Raw genomic sequence first — 8214 nt, forward strand, 5'->3', positions numbered from 1 at the left:
GGAAGGATGGATTAGGGTTCTGGAATTCCCGAGGCAATGGGAATGTGCTTCAGTTTCTACTTAACTTTGCTTCCTTCCTCCCTGCTTCAATCTTCAAATTGAATCTTTAATCCCCCCCCCCCCAAAAAGTCTTCTCTGATAAATATACTGCAGGGATGGGACAAGATCTACAGTAGGCATTAAGGTGGGAAAGAGGCCAGTCGCTTTCCTGTTTACTTTTTGTGCCATCACAGAATACAACTGTATTTGTTTTTCAGTTGAAAGGTCAAGGCGGAGCCTTTATCTGTGAATGAAGGGGTGGCTGTTTCCTTTTCCTTTTTTCTGGCATTAGGCTACTCTGAGACTTCCTCCAAAGGTTGATGAGCATCTTTGCTCTAGTGGATAACGTGGGGTTAAACTTCCTTTTGGAGGAGATAAACCTTTCATGAGTCAGTCAAAGGCTTCTTGTTATTCAGATTCCTTTGTAAGTGGCAGGTTAACCGGCTGTGGCCTCTTCTATCATCTCATCTGCCTGTTTATCTTACTTGTTCATTTCTCTCTGCCAATGAGGATAGGAACTGGTCAGGCTGTGTGTACAGTATATGCAAAATGATGTTGTCGTTTTGTCCAAGGAGGAGCCCTTTACCTTTTTGCTACCTGAATGAGAAGAAAAGGTCTATTAAGATTGTGTGGATCAGTGACTTGACATATCAGTGCAAGCCTGAATAAGAAAAAGAATTTCTCCCTCCTAAGCCATGGCATATCAGTTGTACAGAAATACCACTTTGGGAAACAGTCTTCAGGAGAGCCTCGATGAGCTTATACAGTCTCAACAGATTACCCCCCAACTTGCCCTTCAAGTTCTACTTCAGTTTGATAAGGCTGTAAATTCAGCATGGGCACAGAGGGTCAGGAACAGAGTCAACTTCAGGGGCTCTTTAAATACGTAACAGATTCTGTGATGATGTGTGGACTTTTGTATTGAATGATGTTGAATTCGGAGAGGTGACAGAACTTATTAAAGTGGATAAAGTGAAAATTGTAGCCTGTGATGGTAAAAATACTGGCTCCAATACTACATAATGAATAGGAAAAAAAAAAGGCTTTTTAATGCCATCCTGTTATTGTTCATCGCTTTTTGAAGAGAAGCATAGAAGAGACTTTTTAAAAATTTATTCTAGCATTGCAGAAGTGACTGCACTGTACCGTACTATCAGAGAATTCCAGTAGAAAGAAGTTTATAACTCTGTACCTTCTTACATTACCTTTATTATACAGCATGAAGAAACAGAACTTCTTTTTACGACAAATCAAACAATGTGGCCTTCCTAAGACCATTCTTTAATAAATTCATTTTAAAACTCAAAAAAAAAAAGAGTTTGTGCTAGGTAATGATTATATGCCTCTATCTCTTTTAATTCCTGCTTTAAAAAGGAAGTGACTCATAAGGTAGATAAACTGGACTTGAAAGAATGTCTGGCTTATGCAAAGCTCTTATTTACATACTAGTCTCTTTCATTCACAGGGAAATAGGGACTCAAGGACTTTAGGAGTTCCTCCCTTTTCTGTTTTCTGATAGGCAGTGGCCTAAATGATCTCTGGAAGTTTGTTGTTGTTGTCGGTTTTCCTTTTTTTTTCCCTGCCCTTAACGTGTCCCTGACGCAGCCTTTCCTTTCTCTGTTGAAAATATGAATTACATGAATGTGAGAGCAGAGACCAGAGAGATACTATAAAAATTTCTTCTACCTTACAATCCTAACTCCTCAAAGTCTCAGATCCTTCATCACTAGTAGCTCAAGTCTGTCTACATGGGGCTTCACTTACTCCCTTCCTGCCTTCCCGGGGTTTAGTAAAGCAGTTTAGAGTACGGATTAGAAGCATGTGCTTTAGAGTCAGCTAGACCTGGACTGGTTTCATATTAGCTGGTAGCCTTGGAAAAGTCATTTAACCTCTTACCCTGTTTCCTCACCTGTAAATGGGAATCCTAGTAATACCTGGATCACAGGACTACTATGATGGTGACATGAGAATTTATGTAAAGCACATGACTTAGTGTGTGGCCAGTGGTAAACTCACTCAGTATTTGAGATTATCATTAATAAGAATTTTATTTGTAAGCTGACTTAGTCTTTAATTCTTTTTTCACTTTCTTTTTTTAAGTCTTTTCTAAATCATGTCTTCAATTTAATTAATTAATTAATTAGTTAATTAATTAATTTTAATTTTTGGCCGTGTTGGGTCTTTGTTGCTGCGCGTGGGCTTTCTCTAGTTGCGGCGAGCGGGGGCTACTCTTCGTTGCGGTGCGAGGGCTTCTCACTGCGGTGGCTTCTCTTGTTGCGGAGCACAGGCTCTAGGTGTGCGGGCTTCAGTAGTTGTGGCACGCGGGCTCAGTAGTTGTGGCTTGCGGGCTCTAGAGCACAGGCTCAGTAGTTGTGGCACACGGGCTTAGTTGCTCTGTGGCATGTGGGATCTTCCCAGACCAGGGCTCAAACCCGTGTCCCCTGCATTGGTAGGCGGATTCTCAACCACTGCACCACCAGGGAAGTCTTCAATTTAAACCACTATTTTATTTCTCAGTCTTTGTTGAATAAATGAATCAACAGTGACTGAATGATAGTGGTTTATGGTCCCAATTATAAGAGCCAACTATATCCTCAAAAATTCTAATTTGTTCCTGAGATTTCTAGGCGGGCAGATTAATTGCAGGGTGAGGAGTTTATTCTACTCAGTTACAGTTACAGGGGTTCCTAGAGGCCTGATTCCTTGCCCTGCTCACTGGCTTATGAACCGGAGATGACCTCAGGCTGGTGTGATCCAGATCAACTCCCATTTGAGCCAGGTCCCAGCCAGACAGCAACAGGGCAGGGCACTAGGCAAAGGATCCTCTCTTGTTTTCCCCTCCCTTAAAATATCCTTTCGTACACTCATAGATAGTTATTAACTCGACCACAGCTCATATATTAGTTCAGGTGTAAATGACTGTAAAAGGAGTGAACTCATTTGAGTTTTTCTCGTAGGTTCCACTTTTAACTCCTTTAATATTTCTTTTGCTCTATGAATCCTGCTTTGGTGCATATTCATTGGTCTGTTTTCTCCATGCCGTTCTCCCACTCCCAACCAACCAGCTAACCAGTGGTGAGTAGAAACTTGAAGGCTTTAAGTTAAAGAGTTAGTGACATGGGACTTCCCTGGTGGTGCAGTGGTTAAGAATCTGCCTGCCAATGCAGGGGACATGGGTTCAATCCCTGGCCCGGGAAGATCCCACATGCTGCAGAGCAAGTAAGCCTGTGCGTCACAACTATTGAGCCTGCGCTCTAGAGCCCGCGCTCTAAGCCTGCGCGCCACAACTACTGAAGCCCGTGCACCTAGAGCCTGTGCTCCACAACAAGAGAAACCACCGCAATGAGAAGCCCATGCACCACAACGAAGAGTAGCCCCAGCTCGCCGCAGCTTGAGAAAGCCCGCGCGCAGCAACGAAGACCCAACGCAGCCAAAAAAATAAATAAATAAATAAATAAATTTATTAAAAAAAAAAAGAGTTAGTGACATAGTCCTTCCATTCATGTACTCAACAACTATTTGGAGCATCTTCTCTGGTCCAGGCACTGTCTTCAATGTTGGGTGTATATTAATTTTTTAAAAAAGAGAGACATAGACCTTATCATTACAGAACTTATAACTGAGCCTCATCTTTATGGGAGATTTTAGTGTTCTTGTAGGACCCATCCAACACCCAACCTTACACTTTTATAACTGTCTTAATTCTATTTGACTTTCACCTCCATCCCACTTCAGCCATCCTTTTACATAGGCACTTCATAGGCGTTTACAATTACACTTGACCTTGTCATCACCCAGAGCTGAAATCTTAAACTCCATAGACTGGCTTGCTAACCACAGGCTCATAATTCTTCCAGCTTTCTCACCTCCATTTTCCAGCCATGCATTTTCTTCAAGACTTCCGGTTACTTTTTGTCCCTATCGTTGTCAGTCACTTCCATATTTTCACTTCCTTCCTATCCAGCCTAGACAGGATGATGGCTTAATGCTTCACTTTTTCTCTAGTCAGTACCATCATATCCCTTCTGCTGTCATATCCTTCAAGATCCTTACCCTGTACCAATGCAGCTTCTTCACTTTCACATCAAGCCTTCTGAAGGCTGCTAGGAAAAAAAGTCACTCAGCTTTGTTGCAACAAATTGATTGTGTTCAACTTTAGGCAGACTTACAATGCTGCATATTAATCTTTCTATGTGTCTTGGGTTATCACTTTCATTCCCCACAATTGCCTTATTTTTTTCTTCTGGCTTTTAAAAGTATGTATTTTTGGTTTAAAAACATTTTTATTATGGAAAATTGCTAACATTCATAAAAGCATAGAGAATAGTGTCCTAACTGATATCTATTACTCAGCTCGTGACCAGTCTTGTTCCATTATGGCCTCTATCACACCACCAAATTATTTTAAATCAAATCTTTGACATCATATTATTTCGTCTGTGAATACAGTATGTACTCTAAAAGATAAGGACACTTTAAAAAACTAAGCACAATAGCATTATCTCAGTAAAAAGTTAATAGTCATTTTCTAATACCACTAGACATACATACAGGCAGTTTTCACATTTCCTTGTTGCCTTTTTTTTTTTTTTTTTTAATTAATTAATTAATTTATTTATTTATGGCTGCGTTGGGTCTTCGTTGCTGTGCGAGGGCTTTCTCCAGTTGCGGCAAGCGGGGGCCACTCTTCATCGCGGTGCGCGGGCCTCTCACTATCGCGGCCTCTCTTGTTGCGGAGCACAGGCTCCAGACGCGCAGGCTCAGTAGTTGTGGCTCACGGGCCTAGTTGCTCCGCGGCATGTGGGATCTTCCCAGACCAGGGCTCGAACCCGTGTCCCCTGCATTGGCAGGCGGATTCTCAACCACTGCACCACCAGGGAAGCCCTCCTTGTTGCCTTTTGACTTTTTAAAAAAAGTTTGTTTGAATCAGGATCCAAATAAGGTCAATATTTTGTGATTGGTTGACATGTCTGTTAAGTCTCTTTTAAGGTAAAGTTTCTTCCTCCTTTTCTCTTTTTCTCTTTTTTTCTTTATATACATATACGTATAGTTTGTTTGAAGAAACCAGGTCCTGTGATTGCTTTTGAAACCATTGCTATATTACTGACCAGCTCTCTCATTCCTGACAGCTGATCAGGATTTACAGAAAGAGTCTCTTAACTAGTACCCTTAACTACCTATAATCCTGTTAGTACTTGCATCCATCCTTCCCTCCTCTGCTGGTCCTGAGAAAAGTGTCCCTTCTCCCTCCTATCTAAGGCTAATTCTTCCATCAGCACCCTTGGTCCCTCTCCACCAGCTTCTTAGGGAACGCCCTCTATTTTTATCCTCCCTCTCCGGTATCTTTAGCCTCTCCCTGACTCTTTCGCTCTCAGGACATAAACACTGAAGGGCTCTCTCAACTATACAAACAAACTAACCAACCAAATAACACACACACACACACACACACACACACACACACACACACACACACACACGCGCGTGCCGTGCGTGATTACCCTCAGTCTTGAGTCTCATTTGGATTTTGGTCCCATCTCTCACATTCCTTTTAAAACCAAGCTTCTAAAAAATCTCTTCATTCATTTTTTCCACACTTTGAACTTCCATTTACTCCCTAACCCACTGCCTGACTTCAGTTTCTGTCACTCCTCAGAAATAGTGTTTTCTTTTCCAAGGGCCCTAAAACCTCCTGACTAAATGCAATGGCTATGGTCTGAGTCTTTATTTCATTTGATATCTCTGCAGCATTTTACAGTGTTGGCCATGCCATGCTTCTTGAAACATCCTTCAGCTTCCATGAATTGGTTTCTCTTGGTTTTCCTCCTACTTCTCTGATTGCAATTTCTCAGTTCCTCCAAAGGTCTTCCTTCTTTATCTGCCCTTGAATTTAAACCTTTCGTGAGTTCTATGTACTTTCCCCAGATGATCTCATATATTCCTATGAATTCAACCATCACCTTACAAGGACTCCCAAATAGATATCTCTGGCTCTGAAATCTCTCTCCTGAGATCTGGGTCTATGTAGCCAATTCCTATTGGACAGACACTTTGACATCCCTTAGACAATTCAGACTCAGTTAGCTTAATTCATCCATTCTCTTCCCACTTAAACTTCCTCTACATTCTGCCTTGTCTGTCTTTGTGAATGTCACGACCTGGTTACTCAAGCCAGAAATTTCATAATTATCCTTGATGTCTTCCTCTCCCTCCCTGTTCTCTTTTCTCCCATTTCTAATAGATCACCAGCTGATATTTATCTTAATATTAATTGCCCACTTTTCACATTCTTTTCTTTGAAGCTCCTTTCATTTTACATAGATAACTGCCATAGCCGTGGGTCATTCTGCCTCCTGCCTAGGACCCTCCAGTTTACTTCCCACTCTGCTACCTGATCATATGAAATCCTTCAACGGCTTTCCATTCCCCCAGGAAAAGAAAGAAGCTTGGTAACACAGTGTGTAAAGCCCTGTATGACTTGATTAGGTCTTCACCTCTTCAGCCTCCTTGTCTGTCATTCCCCATCTGATACTCTACATTCCAACTTCTTGCATTTCCAAAGAGGGCCTACCTTCTCACCTCTAGGCCTGTGCCCACGCTGCCCCCTCTGATTTGACCACCCCTCCTGCTCTTTTTTTTTAACTCAACCTTTGCGCTTCAGCTCAGGGGTCATCTCTTCTAGGAAGAAGAGATCTCTTCTCTGCCCTGTAGTCCAGGTTAGGGGCTCTTCTTATCTATCTGCCTTGAGAAATCCCCCCAAGATAGGCTCGCATCTCTACCCTGTCCTCCTTCACCTACTGATCTGGCTGGTGCTCACACACGTAGCTACCTAAGTCATGGACCAGCCCAGCTGGGAAGGATCTCCTCCTCATTTTGTTGGTAAAGATTTGTCTGTTTGTAGCTTGCTGTCTTTAAGGAGGGAAGCTTTTAGCAATTCAAAAACTTGTTTACCAAGGACCTGCCATGGGCAGGGCTCTGTGTTGGACATCTTCAGGGTATAAAGAAAGAAACCCTTCCCTCAGGTTTCTTAGTGGGGGAGAGGAGATAAAATATCCACTTAAATAAACAGAATGCAATCAATAAAGAGGTACAGCTACAATGCTGTGAGACTTCAGAAGAAGGTGTGATAAAGGGCCCTGAGGTCACCAAGGGGGTCAAGGAAAGCCCTGTGGGGGGCTGGTGTTTGAGCTGAGCCTTGAAAATGGATGGATCAAGAACAAGTATGGAGGGAAGAGCATTTGGGGCAGAGAAGCCTGTGAAGGGAGAGGCAGAGACTAACTTGAATTTTAAACTATGGGGATAGTTTGCTAATAAGTATCTGTCTGGGAATTAGCAGGTCCTTTCATGCTCCCTTAAAAAAGAAAAATTACAGAAACTAGATAGCACCCAATCATGGATCTTCTGCAATTTGAAAAATATTTATATAAGCATACATATATTATCCTGTATCATCATGCAACTTTGCCTGTCTGCTTTTTCCAAAAGCTCGAAAGGCAAAAATATTTTGTAACATTCATTTACGTATTCAGGAAAGTTACTGATCTTCACTAAGTGCTGGGCTTAACGGCATGTGCAAAGGTAAGTAAGACAAAATCACTGCTTCCAAGAGATCACAGTGTTGTGGGTGTGGTAAGAGATCGAAAGGTTATCAGAGGTTAGAAAACAATAAGGTAGTGGATATTGTGACACAGGTCTGAATAGGTTGCTATAGGAACTGAGCCCCTAACTCTGGCTTGGGGGTAGGAAAAACCATCAAAGAAGAAATGAAATCTGTGAAGTAGGCAGGGGTGGAAAAGTGTCCCAGAGAGAGCTACAATATGTGAGCAGGAAATGCGAGGTGAGAAAAGGGGACCAGGGTGGGTGGCTTTTTGTACTTTTGCAGATTTGCAAAAGGGTTTCAGCAGTCTTTCTTCGCTGATCTATATTGTTTATAAAAGAAGAGGAGAAATAGATGAAGTAGGAGAAATACCACAAGGCAGAGGAGACAGGCAAGGACCTGGTTCCACAGCTCTGACTCTGCAATTCATACGCTGGGCAGTTGAGGAAAGTTACTTAATATCTCTGGGCATCTGTCAGTTTGGGCTCTGGCCTAGTGATCTTTAAAACCTTTTCCAGCTTGAATGATATGGGGGCCCTGTTTTCCATGACTTTCCCTCTGATGATAAAGCTGGACAT

At 42.2% G+C, this 8214-nt stretch overlaps 1 pseudogene; it reads left to right on the forward strand.

Annotated features, from left to right (window-relative positions):
* Positions 1–700: 700 nt before the first annotated feature.
* LOC103004113 (transcription initiation factor IIA subunit 2-like) lies at positions 701–1062 on the forward strand (annotated as a pseudogene).
* Positions 1063–8214: the final 7152 nt, after the last annotated feature.

The sequence above is a fragment of the Balaenoptera acutorostrata genome, chromosome 11 (genome assembly GCF_949987535.1).
Source record: "Balaenoptera acutorostrata chromosome 11, mBalAcu1.1, whole genome shotgun sequence".
Lineage (NCBI taxonomy): Eukaryota > Metazoa > Chordata > Mammalia > Artiodactyla > Balaenopteridae > Balaenoptera > Balaenoptera acutorostrata.